The 18,305-nt window shown below is 43.2% G+C and overlaps 1 protein-coding gene across 3 annotated transcripts in view; it reads right to left on the bottom strand.

Moving 5' to 3' along the window:
• Positions 1–18,305, bottom strand: part of agrn (agrin) — a 286,862-nt gene that overhangs the window by 201,431 nt on the left and 67,126 nt on the right. The gene's annotated exons all lie outside the window — the stretch shown is intronic.

Here is an 18,305-nt window from a genome sequence, read left to right as displayed (position 1 = left end):
CATGCAAAGAATGGACTGGGGTGATGGAGAGATGGGTCAGTCTTGCAATGGAGGGCCAATCCATTCATACACTTCCATAGATTTTCTAATGGCCCTCCCTCTTCAGCATCTCGAAGTGCACAGCAGCCCAGACTCAATCACAGCGGGAACAGCGAATGCTGAGACGTCAACTCGTGTATCAACCAGAAGTGGTGGAGGAGGAGTCATTGGGAGGCAAAGGGGGATACTGGACCCGGTTTTCGTGAGTGAACGCGTGACAATGATGAGCTTGGCATGTCGCCGAGGCAACAAGTGGCCTCATCCATTATTCATCTGGGTAACAAACTGATAAATGAGGTAAATGAAGAGGAACAACAACAGCGAAAATCATGCCGATGGACCAAAAGAGACATTTAGAAGTCGGCTGCACCCGCGGCATCCTGAGGCGCATATTAATCTGCGAGGTAAACAACAAGGTCTGGACACAGGGTCAGAGCGAAGCACCTCTCATCCTTGAGAAGAGTAATGTGAATGTGGAGCAAGCTTCGAAAATGGGATTTGGTGGAAACGTACAAGTATTAAAGGGAGAATTCACACTGTCAGGCATCCACCTATGAGCTCCCAGCGCACTCCATACCCCTCTTCATTGTCCGCCATCAAAAAAACAAAACAAAACAACAACAACAAAAAACCCTTCAGTCCCTTTGCAGACCAACTTACAGTTACATCAGTCTGCTAGCACAGGTACAGAGAGCATAAATGATATCCCAGGTCTCACATGTCATGCCAAATTAATGCAACGCAATCTGTACGAGACAGGAGGGGGATGAATTATTGCCCTGTTGCTACGGTAACATCTCATATGCAGAAAACACATTGACGCGGTCTGAAAAATGGTGATTTGTGAGATTTCATTTCAGAAACCATCCCAATGACAAGGGGAGAAGCAAAGAGGGATAAATAGAGAAAAAAAGACTGGCAGCGATGGAGGGAGAGAAAGATGAGACCCTCAAATACAGCGAGAGAAAGAAGGAGAAGGAGAAGAAGAAGCGAGGCAAGGCTTCACTCGCAGCAATTTGAAGCAGTCCTTCAGACAATTTGGGTCACTTCTGTCACTGTATTTCTATAAGGAAAGCAGAAACACCTCATCTGCCATTCATTTCATTTCCATTCCAACACCTGCAAGCCATTTGCATTCTGTCAGTTTTACCTCTCTCTTTCATTTCTCCACATGCCACTACATTTCCTGAATGATAACATACTGGCAATTTCTACACTGGCATAGCCCAGGCCAGGACCACAACAGCACCTGCATCCAAAGCAGGGACATTTCCAATCTCAAGTTTCTTTCTTTTCCCTTCGTCCCTCCACCCTAAGTCCCCAGTCCGACTCTCATGTTTCCAGCAGCAACCCCACCCCCAACCCCCCACATTAGAAATCCACCTCTTTGCCATCTGACCCTCACGAGCCCTTGCGAGGCCCGGCGACTCCCCCCCCGGGGACCTGAGGTCGGATCATATGTTCCGCTTCTCCATAGCAACAAATGAACCCCACACGCTGAATAGGCCACCTGACTGGCTGTCATCAGATCTGTGCTATCATTTCTTCCAACAGGCATTGCTGGATCATTAAACCAGTGCAAGTGCGCAGCTGTGCAGATCACATCAAGGCTGGTTTCATCAAGTTAAATGCAACATTTCTCCAAATCCAGTAAGAATGAAACACACGCCCAATTTTGTAGTGAGGGATGAATGTGAAAATTTAAACAACTAAAAAAAAAAAAAAAAAAAAAAAAGAGTAGCACTGCTTGTCAGGGCTCATCTCTCATCAGATATACAACACAGAAAGAAAGAGAGGGGGAAAAAAACATCTGAGAGGTTCAAACTACTATCTGCTATGCAATTATTACACACCAATAGCCCCAAAATGTCAGAAAAATGAAGCTGGGCTTGAATTTTGAGGCTTAAGGATCTTTACGCAACACTTCGTGTTTACGGATCAGGCCAGTCTGTGAAGTTTTATAAGAAGGGGCTACCAAAGGGATGAGCGAGAAAATAGGGATCTAACACTGGTGAGTCCAGCCTGAGCACTCACTCCTCACTGCTGTTGTGAGAGATTCACTCCAGCAGTAATCTTTCAGCTTTTTTTTTTCTTCCTTTCTTTAGTCACTCACTTTTGAAGATTGCTGCCATTTCTATAAAGCCAGCAGTGAAGCTCTTTTTTCTTCTCTCTCTCTCTTTTTTTTTTTTGTCTTGCCTTGTTTCAATGTTGCTCTCTTCTCTGCTTCTTTCAGCCTCCCTGACTATTACTGCTTAATGCTAACCACACACCAGTTCTATTTTTACCACACAAAAGCAGGAGAATCAATCAAATTCTCGTGCGTGTCCCCCAACGCCGAGCATTTACACCAGAACATGAAAAGGCCTTTTGTTATCACAACAGAAGAGCAGCAAAATAGATTTACGAAATTGTGAAATTGTTTTGTTAATGTGAATGATTAAAAATTTGCATTTCAATAGGCAGAAGCAGAGAATTAATTAGTTTTATTATCTACCAATTTGTTGATTCCTTTTTTTAAAATTTTGATTAATCAATTAATTCCCAAGTCGTAAACCACAAATATAATTTTCCAGAGCCTAAGGTGGCTTTTTTCTTAACTGCTTTGTTTTGCCTGACCAGCGGCCTCTAATCCACTAATGTTCAGCTTACAGCATAAAACAGGGAAATTGGCCAAACCTTGCATTCATCTTTACTCAGCCGACGTCCGAGAGTAAGACTAGAAGAAACTCTCGTGTCTTTACTGTACATCAGAAAGTCTTGTCGTCATTGTGGGGTTGCTAGGCAACCAGCGGAGACTCCAGAAAGTCACAGGACTGAGCCCAGAAACAGTCGCACACATAACCCTCTGTATAAACACAACTTAATGTGTTCGTGCATTTTACAAACATTATTTCGCACACAATACATTTGACATCATTATTCTGTTAAGGCGCCGTATTAGTTTAGTGAGACTTTTTTTTTTTTTCTTGAGTTTTTAATCCACCCATGATCTAATGTTCCTAAGAACGTGAGAGATGACGAATCGCTGCTTTCAGCTGCTCCCTTATTCTCCACAGGTAGCTTCCATGTGTTTGATTTGGCAGCATTTTTACTCCAGATGCAAAGGGATTTGTGTCTCTTCCAGGGAATGAACTGGGGAATCTGTCACTTGTTAGGTAAGTGTTTAAACCACTACACTGAGGAACCACTAAGAATGCGAGACGCTGTTGAAATAAATCTAAAATTTCTGGCTCTAGGGAGGAGGGCTACCTCTTTGACTCGCAACCCTTGGAGCTGAAAAACGAAGCCAACAGTGGTTAAAAAAAACTGGCATTCCAGGTGCCACTCGAGGCTGGCTCCAAGAGGGAGTCAATCCTCATGAATTCCCATGTTAAAATGCCAAACTTTGCAGCATTAAAACAACAACATTAAGGCTTCAAAATGCAGAGTCCAAAACCAATGGGTGGTGGTTATGTCAATCTCTACTGTATATTATTTTAATGCAGCATCTGACTTAGTGTTTGGGTCTAAATTAGCTTTCTTTCTGGAATGAAAAAGCCCAGAGTTTCCCTCATCTTGTGGATAACAAACCCACATTTTTCACTAAAAAAGCTTAAAACACCCCAAGAAATCCTGAAATACCCTCTCCAGAGGCTAAGTCAGCAGACTAGGCAATTGGTTTCCTGATTGATCTCCTACTAATAAGAAAGCAGTCTTTCATTTTGGCAAATGGTGCTTGCATGGAAGCATGACTATCTGAGTCTGACTGATTAGAGAGCCGTATTTTTATATAGGAACAACTTCAACACGTGCACACACACCTTGGGAATGTACATATGTATCTGATGGGGAAATGTAGCAGTCCTGTGATTGAGAATCTAGGGCGAATCCCTTAAGTGGAGAGAGAGAGAGAGAGAGAGATCATCAGAGCCATTACTGTGTGATAAATGATTTGCTAGCTGGTGAGTTGCCCTGAGGGAACCAGTGGGGCAGAATGTGTGTGTGTGTGCATGTGTGTGTGTGTGTGTGTGTGTGTGTGTGTGTGTGTGTGTGTGTGTGTGTGTGTGTGTGTGTGTGTGTGTGTGTGTGTGTGGCAGGAGGGGCGGTAAACCTGTGGCTTACTTTTATCAAGATCCCATGGCACCCACGTACTGCTAATGCAATCTGCTTTGCTACAAAGGGAAAAGGGGGTTGAGGATACAGCTGTACGCACGCATGCACACACACACACACACATGCATGCACACAGACACACAAATGAACTCCAACTGACTGAAATCCAACTTTCTGTATTTTTCTCAAACACACACACATCCATCCGCACACACAGGGTGAACTCAACTATGTGCACTTTCTATCGCAGCAAAGCACACAATCAAACTTCTCCACATACACACACACACACACTATCTCACACTCGCTCTCGTACACTCTCTGCAGGCAGTCACATCTCAGGGGAAAAGGAGCTGGAGCCAGGGCCAAGCTCAGAGGAGGAGGAGGAGGAGGCAAATTAGTGCAGAGTTGAAAGAGCAGAGTGGTCGACGAAGAGAGAGGGAGAGACTGGTGGAGTTAGAGCAGACCAGAGTGGAGGAACAGTCCAACTGCAAAAGGTGAGAGATGGAACAATAGAAAAAGACAGGGATGTACTAAAATGATTCAGGTGCAGTAAGTAAAAAAGAAGGATTGCATGTTAAGAGCTTGAAAAGGGTGAACGAACAGAGAGAGAGAGAGAGAGAAGAAAACACCGGGGAGCTGGAATGACAGCGAGGAGAGAGAGACAGCAAGAGGGTAATGGCTGGTGGGAGAGGTGCGAGTAGCTCCTGCCAAGATAGAGGAAGAACCAGAGTGGGAAAAGAAGGAGAGAAATTGAGCAGCGTAACCCTCAAGACCCCGCTGTCTTCAGAGGAGAGTGGTGTGTGTAGGTTGATGTGTGTATCTTCACTGGCACTATGGTGCACTCTGCGCTGTCAGGTCTGAGAGTTGGTGTCAGGCTCCTCAGGTTGTCCGTGGTTAAGATTGGGAGGGAGGGAGATTTCTGGTGCGATAGCCCCTAGGGGAGCTCTTCTTGCTGGGGTAAGACAGCCCGCCTGCCTGCCTGCCTGCCTGGGCTGCTGGCTCCCAACTCTGGATGAAGCCCAGGAAGTGAGGCGCAGCTGGATGAGCTCTGGCTCTGACTCTGACTACCAAATCAACAGCTAACATACATCCTGAGGTTGGATGCTCTCACGCACACACACACACACACACACACACACACACACACACACACACACACACACACACACACACACACACACACACACACACACACACACACAGGTGGAAAAATGAAGAACCGGAAAGGATGCGGCAAAATATATTCACTTCTTTGTGACATTTTGTAGGCAAATATTTCTAAATTAAAAACTGTCAGAAAGGCTCCTAATGAAAATATTCATTACCTGTAGTCTCTCCTGTTTGGTGTCACTAATGGTCCTCATGTCTACTAACTCGTGGCAAAAAAAAAAAAAAAAAAAAGTTGATTAAGAAATGTTAACAACCTCCATTTATTACAGCTGATGAGCAATTAGAATACAGCACATTAAAATTCCCCTAAAACCAAAGCTCCATTAGAAAACACGAAGCCAAGTGCAGATATCCAGACTAATTCTTAGTTGCCTGGTGTTATGCTGACCTTTATCTGACATTACTTCCTCTTTTTTTTTCCACAACTGAGTGTTGTCAAGGCTGGAGTATTAACAATAATCCGTGCCAAGAAAGCCCAAGGAACCATGAGCAAAAATTGCTCATATACAGTAGTGCTGGTTCAGATGAATGTGCCTGTAGACAGACTGTTGTAAAAAATAAAATAAAATAAAATAAATAGAGCGAACTGACTGTCGGCTGAGGAGTGCGGTGCAGGTTTCGCAATAAGTGCACACAATTCAGTCTGAGATAATCTAGCAGCATGACAAAATACACCTTTGTAGTAACTGTTGGTTCAAAAATACACTATCTGTCATTTCTTAGTATATACCAATATATATACACACACAGAGCTGTGTCACTCCAATACAACACAGCCTGAAAAAGCCCAGATGTCTGACCTTGGCTCGGAGCAGGATTTGGCTTCAAAGCCCAAATAGCTGATGATGCAAGACATAACTTAGAGTAAGCTTGATCATCCGTTCAGCAGAGTTTATCTTTGCTCAGTCCCATATCCCCAGGTCAATAATGTTGACTCATCGACCACTTCTTTCTCTGTTGTCGATAAAGCACACTGCAGCCTTTTAGCCTCTGCCTCTGTAAAGAAGAAACAAAGCAAATGACCCCCAAGGACTAATCAAGACAGAGGAAAACTGAGGCTGACGGTGATGACAAAGTCCCAGTTTTCTTGTGACGGTTTTCCTTCTAAAATTCGCAGAAATCGTGTTGGCCTTTAAGGATAAGATGTGAAAGTGGATTACAAAGGCGTGGAAGCACTTAGACCACTGATGGGGTAAAGAAAGAAAAAAAACACGTGGGTGCTCACCCTATAAAATCATTCTTAGTCTCTAGTGATTCTAGCTTTTCTCTTTCCTCACACCGCCCTCTATCATATTGATTAGTAAATCAGCTGCCTAATAGACAGGCGATGTACAACGTAGAGCAAGGTAAGGCTTAAGGTGAAAGAGTCATGGAAACTGACCAGAATATTGAAATGGTCAATTAAAGCCAGTCCTTCTTGGAACAGCAGAGGACAGCCTGAGAGTCACACGGGGCCGCTCCAGATGGGGGGGGAAGGGGAAGGATTATTATCTCCCTTAGACTGAGGCGCACACAAAATAATTCACCTGGAAATCAATTTCCATCACGTCTATTACAGACCACCGATGGACCGAGAAAGAAAGAGAACGAGAGAGACAGACCAAGAGAGACTCTCATTTCCCCTTTTCATCCTCGTATTTTTCTTCCCTCTTTCACTGCCCAAACCATTTCCACAGCAGAGTGCGCTGGCCGCAAAAAGACATCTGCAGTCGATCATGATAAACAGTCCGCATCTCTCACATTTGTTTCCCTTAAAAACCACAGAGCTGCATGAGTAAAAGCTACAGCTGCTGCCTCTTCATGGACTTCCTTCTGCATTAAATCATGACGTAAGGGGGAAAAAACCTCAGAAGTGCAGCTGCTGATGGATTCGTGCCATTGTTTACAGTGACACAAATTTCATTAAAGGGAGCACACCCAGTTCAGTGGGGGGAAAAAAAATTGCAAAATTAGCTTGTAATGAAGAAGAGAATCCTATTTTTATTATTCATATTTTATTCTTGTTTGGAGCCCAAAGAACCGGGTGGAACATCTTCATCTTCAGTTTAGAATCTGTTCTCTGAAACCCAAACTAGGAAGGAAAAAAAAAACAATTTAAATATCCCAGCTGCAAAATGCTGTTTTCCTTTCCTTCTAAACAAAAGCAGGTCATAACAGCCACCATCCGTTTAACAGAAATTGAGTGCTTGACTGAAAAAGGAGTGTGCCAAACGGGGATCAGATTCACCACTTAACAATGGCACCATCCCACAACCCTCATCCTCCATCCAAACCTCCAATTTCTGCAGTTTCTCCTCCGTCGGATCCTCATTATCAACCAAGGAAAACAGCGAGGATGTGGTGTGTGTATTTGTGGAGAGGGGGACTGGTAGATGGGAGAAAAAGATATGAAGCAGAAGTAGGCGAAGTGATGGGTGTGACTGAAGGGAGGGGGGTTGTCAGCATTTGTAGGTCAGCGTAAATGTTTCATGCTTTATGCTGATGAGGTGACACTCTTATCTGTCTGTCTGGTTCTCAGAAAAAAAGAAAAAAAAAAAGATGCATTCTGATACCCACCGCCACTTTCACACGCACGATTCCCACACATTTGCAGGCGTAAGCCGCCCACTTCTGAGCCCCTGCTTATATTCTCCCCGACCTCTCGGCACGCCAATTAAGCAGGTATGTGACAAGACAGCCAAAAGTTCCAATTAGGCCAATCTACCTCTGCGACACGTCCCCTCATACCAGCCTCCCCAACGCAGCGGCAGCCTGCACGTTCCCCACCCCACTGGTCCTAAATGGTTTTCCGTGCCTCTCTCTCTCTTCCAGCACTCCTATTTACCCAGTTGCATCAGTCCAAATAATGCATCTTTAATAGGGCCACTTTAACATTCAGTCTTAAAGCAGGGATAGATGTCTCAGTTATGAGCATGCATAATTATCAGGCCTGGAGTACACATCGTAATTGAAAGGGTCTTATAACAATGTTGCCTTGTTACATGCAATATGTTAGGAAACGGGGAGATGGATTAGAGTTACATGACAGGGAATGGGGGGAAAACTCAATTCAGTTTGCAAGGTTTAGCAAAGAAACCCATAATGGCCTGTTTATCTTATCAATTAGGGAGCTATAATATTTTTTGAAATGAGAAATGGGGCTTGCCACGGGGCACAATCACCTCATAAATAAGGTACCTTGCTAAATAAATCCCCCAACCAATTTATTCAATTTACCACACAATGGCTTACAGCTTAATTTCAGTGATAATGGGAGCACACACTTGAGGAAATTAAAATGGAGAAGTTGAAATTTCATGAGTCATTTCCAAATGACCCCCAAGGATGTTAGAGAATCAGGTGGCAGAAATATTCAGACAGCACAGTCTGTCTGCTGAACAAATGCAGCTTAGGTTTTTGAAACAGAGGGAAAGCCAAAGGGCACCGTTTGCCTTTTTTTTTTTTTTTTTTTTACCGTTTGATCAACAATCATTTCAAACACCGGCGCAGTTCTGGACGCATTATTTTCAACACGTCGTCATTAAGGATTCAGTGGAAGCCTGGCCGTTAATGGCTTTTAGATGCTGCCTCCCACACCCTACTTGATGGGGCATGCTTTCCATTAAACTGAAAGTATTTTGGATGCTTACAGTTCGATCATAAAGCTCCATATGTTGTGCTGTTATTTCTCCGGCTCTGTCACAAACAAGCCTCCTCGCTGTTACAGCGTGGGGAGACAGCACTGCACGAAAGCCAACGTGTCAAAATCAAAATTCATCACTGTCAATGACGGTAATTGGTACTGAAAAAGAGAAGAAAAGCACGTTCTGTGCCACTGGGTTGATTAAAGGCATCACACACGCAAGCATACACACAGTCTGTTACTTGGGGCAGATTCTTTTCTTGCTCGAGTTTTAAATGTAGCCGCATCTTATTGTTCAAATGTCAAAAAAGATCCATTGCGTCCCCTTCTAACACAGCACACAGTGTGCGCAGAGCGTTGGACCGTGTTTTGGTGCTGAATGGTGTTTGTGGAGGTTTAGCTGTATAGAGTGGCCTCCAGCACTGTTGGAGCAAACAAGACAAAACTGGGTCCTTTACACTGGGTGTGGCCTGGATTCACACAAAGCCCCCAGTGGGTCAATGCCTACGGAGTGTGTCTGTGCATGGATGGATGAATGGTTAGATAAGTTTATTGGGGACAGCGGAGTGGCTCCGTGGTGAGTAAGGGATAACAATGGGAAGCCGGAGGAGTAGCAGACGTAAAGCAGATGGATATATGCCGGGAGGAGGGCGGGTGACAGATATGGATGTGGGTTCTTGTTAAATTAAAAATGCATCTAAGAGCATATTTGAGAATATGCTATCAGTCATGTAAGGCCAAAGCGACATTAATAAATATACTGGTGTATCAACACTACATTATAAAACTAATCAGTATCAGCATGTTTCGTAATCCCATGCATTACACTCAGATATTAGGATAGGCCTCACAAATCCAACAGTGGATGAGATGTAAATTGCATTTTCCTTGCTAAACAGATGATTTAGGCTGAAATCCACTTCCATATGGAAACGCATTATTACCCCATGTGGACTAAGAGCAATCGCATGCCACCCCTAACACTTTAAGCCCCCCCCCCCCCCCCCCCCCCCCCCCCTCCCCCGTCTAAATCCACAGATGACACTATCGCTTTTAACTCCCATTTTTCTTAAGCGCAGATCCCTGAATGCAACACCACTGCAACACATCAGGGTCAGGGCTGCTAATGGAGCCCTCACCCCATGTCTCTCCCCTGAGGCTGTCTGTCCTGAGGAGGAAATGACGGGTGTTGGGAGGGGGTGATGTAGTGTGGGACGAGAAGGGTGTGGGTGTGGGTGTTTTGACAGGGGGAAAGAATTCTGGGTCAGGGATTCAGTGCTAGCCTCTTAATCTGGAGATGGACAGGGTTGGGTGTGGGCAGGCTACACACACACACACACACACACACACACACTCACACACACACACACACCAGATGGGACACCCCCCCCCCCCCCCCCCCCCCCGACAATCCACATTTACCTACTTAGCATGCCCCTGGGCACGTGGATGCGCACCCACTCTTATCCCTTCACTGCAGCCCTCTGCATATACAGTAAGTGCGATCATGGGTAAAAAAGATTATATTACCATAACCCAGATATTCTAACCCCCCATGACCTACTGGGTTACAATAGCAGCAGTTCTTCTGGTAACACAATAACCCCAGAAGCCCACCACGTTGATGAAGCTGACTTCGCATTGGCTACTCAGTCACTAGAATGACAAGGGTTGATGCAAAAGCAGCTCAAATGATAAATTAAATATGAATGTGCATGAGCCACCACCCTCCTTTCATAGTTTCCCTCTCCTTTTACTTCTTTTTACGATCAGGGGCACCGAGGATGCGGCCGTAATAATTCTCGTTCAAATCCTTTTCACGGCCTCCCCTCTCCCATTCTTCATTCCTGTCACCCATAGCTGTGTTTTTCTTTCTAAAGAGCAGATGCACTATAAAAAAAAAACACATCATTAAACTAAAATACCTCTGTGACAGCACATTTTGCCTGAGCTGCAGTTGTTATTCATATGAAAAGTATGTATTTGAATGATAATGCCCACAGTCTGCCTTGACCCTGTTGTGTAAAACGCTGATGAGTGTGACCCCAGAGAGGAGAAGGAAGACAGCTTCCACACTGAGCTCAGGTTTGGCCTCTCCAGACCCTTGGAACGAAAAGGTGATCAACGGGAAAAGCCACCTCCCTGTACTCAGTGTTGGAGCATTTGTGCCCCCTAGTGTACTTACTTGTCCAAGCAGCTTCAGGCTGTAAATTTAAACACTACTTTTGATACAAGAGTTAGAAAACACTAGAGTGCATGAGAAGGTGAAACGCGAGCGCAAAGAGTTTCATTTTTTGTGTCAGCGCAAATGAAGAAGAAAGTAGTCATTTATCTATGTCAAATGGTGGGAAAGTTGCTGTGGGATCCTGTGCTGAGCATACTCAGAGTTTTACATCAGCAGGAGGTGGCAAGGCTGCTTCTCTAATCCAAGGAAATCACGCTTTAGTGACCTACATTCTTTTTGTGTTTCTACAAAAGAGAGCTGGTGAGCTCATGGATGCTCTGGGAGTTCAGAGAAGGGCTTCTTCAGAGCGATAACAAAGAATGCAGGAATAAGGTTAGACCCAGGCCCAGCTGGGAAACCTATGAGGGCGCTGCGGCTGTTTTCATCTTCATCTTCTTCGTCATGCTGTATCATCTTTCATTCATGCACTTATTTCAGACACCCTTAGATAAAACCAGACATTTCAGAGATTCCCAGGTTAACAAACAATAGCGTTAAATGATAGGTGAACAGAATCACGCAGATCTGACCTGAACTATAAGTCACGACAAGAAATAAAGCTAAGCAAATGTGCAAAATTAAACCACAGCCACACAGCAAACAACAAGCAAGACTGAACAACAGGAGACACTCAACTCCAATTCCCATCTACTCAATCTTCTCTGAATACTCTGCTGCCGAGTTTAACGGGTAACAGCTGTACCGTGCAGCACATGGCCATTAGATGGCAGCAGATGCAAAGAGTATCCCTTTTGTGTCAATGTCAGTCATTTGAAGTATGAGCAAAACCTTACACAGGTATGGGAAAAAATAAATCATAATAATCACCCTATAGAATAACATGCTATTTATGACATCAGTAAGACCGATGACCACATGAATAAAAAGATGAGAGATCTGTCATCATGCAGCATGTGCTGCAAACTAGAGCTGGACATTTTAAGTAAATTGCCAATAATGTACTAACCATTTCCCCTAAAAGTGATTAATCTTGCACTTTACAGCACTCATCATGGGTCATGGTAAGTGAAGTTTTCATCTAATCACTATTTGAAATACTATAAATACTTATAGTAAGTTACATCTGTAAATAGCTGCCTCCAAATCCAGTTTTATTTTAACACTGAAATTAAGGTTAGACTTGGCAGGCACTGTGCTATAATAAACTGATCTATCGAATTGATAACCAAAGCAAACTCCAGTACACTAAAACAGTTCATTGCACCAAAACAGTTCACTGACTGGGAAACCGCAAAGCTTGCATGGGTTCCATAAAGTGTTCCACACACTTTCACGTTTGCCTCTGAGCCACTCAGAGCGGCCACCTTTTAAAGGTTTGGCGCTCGAGTCTTCACTGTTGTTTATCGCATTTACAGCAGGTCCGAGCAGAAGCAGATGAAGGTAATAAGGCACAGTGCAGGAATAACCACAACTAACAAGCTTGGCTGTGACACAAAGTTCAATAGAGGCATGGGGATAAGACTATGCATATGATCCAGAAATCACTGCAAAGAAGAAGAGAGAGAGCACAGCTGAGGTGCTGCCTGTGTCTGGCTTTAGCCGGAGATGATGAGGTTCAGCACAGAGGATCGTGTTCATTCCCGCAGGGGGAAAGAGTGCACTGGATCACTTCAAGGACCCTTGGTCGTGTTCCAACAAAGTCAATTAAGTGACACAAGTTGTGTGTGCGTGTATGTGCATGTGCGTATGCAAGAGAGAGGTGAGAATGCAGGGGAAGAAGAGAGAGAAATTTCCTCCCAATGAGGAGGAGGAAAAATAAGAACATAACCCTGACAGAGTTAACAGCCAAGCTGCCAAAAAGAATATGCACATCTTAATAAACATGCCCCTGGGCAACAATAAGCTTACACACAGGTCGTGTCACAGCTGTAGATCAGGAAGCATACACATTACTCAAAGACAGTAAAGCTCTGACAACTGATGGAATTTCACATTACAAAAATCTGAATTATTTGAATGTGTCGAGTCTCACAAAAGTGGCAACAATCAAACAAAGCAGCCACTAAAACACGAATCCTCTGCCAAGGCCTATGTCACACAGGCACCAAACTCTGTGTGAGGCACACACTAGGTTCACATGGGCGACTCCCCATTTTTAGGGAATGCAATCACAGAAAAGTGAAATATCCACGATTTGCAGTTACTGTGGTTTTAAACCAGATGACACCAGCAAGCTGAAGACCCTAACTGAAGCACTCAGATGAAGCACACCTCAGCTTGCAGCAGGTGGAAACCACGTGCTGTATTATTTTTACATGTGCTTGTAGAATCATCCAGACCTAGTGACCTATTTTGCAATTTTAAAGAAAATGATCCGAAGCTGCACCAAAATTTAATGAGCTCCTCCTCTGAATGTCCTTCACCTCTGCCAGTTTTTTATGAAATTTGCCCAGGTAGTTTTTGCATAATCTAAATGAAAGACAGAAAAACACAAGGCGCTGTTATCATATCAGCTTTTTTAAAATAAAGATATATTAAAAAAGCGATAGAGAGCTACATAGATATCTGCATATACATTTTTTTGTGCACAGAACATGGGCATCCAGAGGAAAGGTCCAGTTGTAATAAATGCAATGAAATAATAATTTTCAAGATATTAAAGACATTTAAGAAATGTGACACCAAGAGCTCAAAAGGACACTATTATTAAAGTTTGATTTACTTTGTTTTTGATTTCTATCACAGCATTTTTGCATCTTTGAAATAGCAGTCATGAAAAGTCAAATTTTGTTTACTGCTATTCCAAATATCACATGATAATGAATCAACTTTCACTGTTGCCTGAACAGAGCAACAAGAAAATGATGTGAGTAACCACAATTGTTTTATATTACACAAATCACTTCAGCGAAACAAAATAAACATCTGTAACACTTTAGGAATGCCTTTCATGTTGTTCCTGCACAGTTGGTATCTGCCAAAGTGCCGAGAGAGAAGGAGATGTTTCTGCCCGGCATCAAATATATGCTGCTGGGAGCTTTTGCTCTGTAAAGCTCACTTTCTGCTGGAAACACTCAGCCACAGATTTAGCGAAATAAACACTTGTGTGAGGCCATAGGCGTATGGAAATAAACGCTCGTGCACTCTTTTGGAAAGAAAAGCATGTGCAGACCTATGGTGAGCAAGAACTGACATGTAAACCTCTAAAAGTTCAGACACCACAAGATAAACTAGAAACATACTGACATAGATAAATCCAGGAGAACTAGGATAAACAGAGGCAAAGGAAAAATGTCACGTCTTCTGAAAGTTAGAGGACAGCATCGCTATCAGTGGGTAATGCTTTTAGGGTCATATAAACTTTAAGGACATATAAAAATTAAGGATATTTGTGTTGGGTTGATTATGTCTTTGTTGTAACAATGCTTCTTGGCAATAAATCTTATATAGTTGGAAAGCCCGTTTATTTCCGCTTAAATGGAGCCACATTTGTAAGGAAAATGCTTTTGTGGGTTCAGCAGCAGAGGTGAGTATGTGTTTGGGCCCATGAAAAACTTGCCAAATCTTCTCTGACAATACCAAACAGCTTATTCTGCTAAACTCTTGTTATAAGCTTCTGATACCCCAGGAGCTGACAGTCAGTCCTGTCAAAATTGGAGGCAATGTCAATGCAGAAGATATCGAGGTGAGGTTCTGCAACCAGCGGCAATCCCGTATCTCCCAAGGCTGGGACTGAACTCTATCCTCCAAGACGACAACGCTCGCCCCCCCCACAGAGCGAGGTTTATCAGAGACTACCTCCAGAATTTGGGAGTGGAGAGGATGGAATGACCTGCCTGCAGTCCTGACCTCAACCCCACTGAACACTTGTGGGATCAACTTGCAAGTGCTGTTCGTGCCAGTGACCAACACAACCACACTGGCAAATTATGCTTGAAGAATGGGAAGCCGTCCCACAGCACCGTGACCAAGCTGGTGACCAGCATGAGGAGGAGCTGCCAGGGTGCTGTGGCTGTGTTTGGTTCTTCCACATGCTACTGAGGCCCCTGTTTGTTACATGAATGAATAGTTAAATTGCCATTCTGTTTTGTTTCTTCAGGCTTTAACCATCTAATCCAATAAACAACAACAAGCAAGAGTCAATAGCAGAATAAGCCTAGCATTGCAGAAGAGAGGCTGTTCTTCCCTGCTAGAGATATAATGTTAACAACACAACAGAACATGCCATTCAGACTTCTAATAAGCAATTCGTGGATGTACGTACTGTAACAACAATGAAAAAAAATCACTAGAATGGTCTTTGACTTTCTGGGTTATACAAAGAGCATGTCAGCTCAGTGGCCTCTTATCTCAGGAATAGTTGATACTGAAGGTCAGTGTGGCCCTGAATTCATGGAGGTCTTTTTGACTGACACATAAGGATACCTCCCATTCAAAGCTGAGCTCCTGCAGGGGGCCGGAGGCCTCCCTCTGACCTCAGGGAAAGAAGGAGGAAGGATAGATAACTGGAGAAGGACTGAGAGGGCCCTGATAAGGGGGATTCCCACATCCGTGAGGCCAACGACAGTATGAAGTTTACAAAAGGTTATTACCAAAGACATGAGGTTAAACCATTTTGGGAATAGCCTCAATGAACTATGCACTCAAAACAGAGCAGATCATCCAACCTATTTTGATATTTTATTACAATTTATTCCTCCTCACTCAGACTCTCTAACACGTCTCATATCATATGTCCTAAGATGTTCATCTACTTTTCTAACAATTCAGAAAATGCTTTACTCCTTAAACAAACATTTCCAATTCTCTCACCCCAATGGTCATTTACTCCCAACCCTCCCTCAAGTGCTAGAAAACCTCCAAGGTCCTGATGAAAGAGGAAGACCTACAAGTCTGTCTAGCTGGTAACTATTAAATGTGCCTGTGCAAAAATGCAGTGGAAAATACCCAGATAAGATGCACACAAGCGAAGGAATCTAAGGGCTACTTGCCCACCTGCACAATGAATACTATGACTCATAGAGCTTATCATTTAAAACTAATGACACCAAGTCTCTTGGGGACAAAAACCTCAAGAGCCACAAGCTACAGGCCTCAACCCTGTAAATCGGTTTACTGCACAAACTGACCTCACAAATCAGACAGCAGGTAATTGCACCCTCTTGCATCTGAAAGTCACATTAAAAGGCTGATAATGGCCCTCTGACTCTGAAAAAAAAAATGAACAAGAAGAACAACGACTCTGTCTTTGGCTTCGAAAGGAAATTGGTATCGGCTTGATTCATTGCCAAGTCCACAAAAGATGCACTCTCCAGGTAACATTCATTGTTAATGGTGTTCTACTTCTGAAAAGGGCAAAAATACCTGTTTCTTATTGAATAGAGCTGCTTGAGAAAAACGCTGGTGTGGAGATAATAAGGGTCCGCTGGTAATGAAACCCACACAGTTCATAGCTGAATGGGCTATTCATGTGCTATCAAGGACTGTGATAGAGCAATAAGAAAAACATTTTGTCTAACAAAGCTGACGCAACTGAGGTCCAGCAAATGGTCCAATGAAATACAGAGTATGACAAATAGAAATAGGATGGATCTGGTTTTATTGCTTCATTTCAATTTTTGAGAATTAAAATCACGCAGAAAAAGTGAATTATTAGATACAAGAAAGCGTGATATAAAAGACACACCACGAACAATTGAAAGCACAACGAATGAAGCCGAACTGAAGAAAGATGCTGTAATAGTAGGAACCTAACGGGCCCCAGAAATCCAGTAAAGTACGCTGGGGACTGTGCTGGTAAGACGGGAACCTGAAACAGGTGTGCCAAAGCTACATGTTTAGACCGATTAAGAAAAAATAAACAAACTCTGCCGTAGTTGTTTATTCGGGTTAGTTAAATTAGGCCAGCGTGAAAGTTGTTATTAGAAACAAAATCCCCTCCTTTGTTTTTAAGGATCTAAGGATTACAGCTACAAATTTATATTTTACATAGTTCAAAGATGTATGTATCTCACTCCACAATATTGTTGCCTCCAGCAGAGTTTGATTAGAGTATAAAAGAATCAAGGCAAAGAGAAGGGCAGGGTGGGATAGGATAGGATAGGATAGGATAGGATAGGATAGGATAGGATAGGATAGGATAGGATAGGATAGGATAGGATAGGACAAAAACAGCAATGACAGATTTTCACTCTTGTGGAAACCCTGTTGTTCAACCTCGTTTGGAAGTAGGGAATATAAGTTTGAGTCTCAGCTCTCACATGTGCTTATTTGCAGCAGCTTTCTTGAGCTGCTTGTATAGCAGTTAATGAGATCCCCAAGGAAACCGGTGTTAAGCAGGTCACAGACTGTTGCAAGCACCAGAGCATTTATAACCCAACTATGGATGACCTTTGACCTCACTCCTATCCATGTCCTTGCTATATAATCTTGTGAAAGTCTAAAGCCTCACTTGAGGGTTACTGCAACACAAATTCATGCACAGCCAAATTCATTTTTTGTTTTGTCTGGATACATTTGGAAATTACAACTAAATGTTGTAATGCTGTTGCTGCCTGACATAATGACTATTTAACTTCCCTGCCTGCTTTAACCTGTCCAGCTGTCTACACAGGCCACGTAAACGGCTGTTTTACTTGCATCCCGAAGCACATTTTTAAGCTTCAAGTCTATATTCCTGCAGTGACAAGCCAAAATGACTGGGTGTCACAGCAGAAAAAAACTCAGCCATTACAGCTTTTTATATCAGTATAGGCAGCTTGACACAACATTGGCAATCTACCCCACGAGCCCTATACCGCATCAAATTACTAACATATAACACGCATGAAATGAAAGAGTATGGCCCTTAAATCTGTCAGTAAAATTATCAGGTGCAGAATAGCAAATTGCAGAGATGTTTTTCATCCATGCAACAGGTGAACACAGTCACGGCACCCTGTTCCCTCAAAGAATGCATGCACAGCTTACATACTTAACAAATCCTTGTCATGTTTAATCAGGAACACCAATACAGTTACAGGTCATGCCTGTGATTGACTGATTTTTCCCCAATGATGGAGACCCTAAATAAACTCTGAATTCCTAGAGGTGCACTTTAATGGCACTGTCTTCATATTAACTGATAAACCATTTAAGCAACTACTGTATGCAGCAGGCTGCAAATTCCACATACAGTTTACTGTTTATCTCCAA

Source organism: Archocentrus centrarchus, chromosome 7 (assembly GCF_007364275.1).
Source record: "Archocentrus centrarchus isolate MPI-CPG fArcCen1 chromosome 7, fArcCen1, whole genome shotgun sequence".
Classification (NCBI taxonomy): domain Eukaryota; kingdom Metazoa; phylum Chordata; class Actinopteri; order Cichliformes; family Cichlidae; genus Archocentrus; species Archocentrus centrarchus.
The sequence above is the reverse complement of the archived record's forward strand: the minus strand, read 5'-3'. Positions and strand labels throughout refer to the sequence as shown.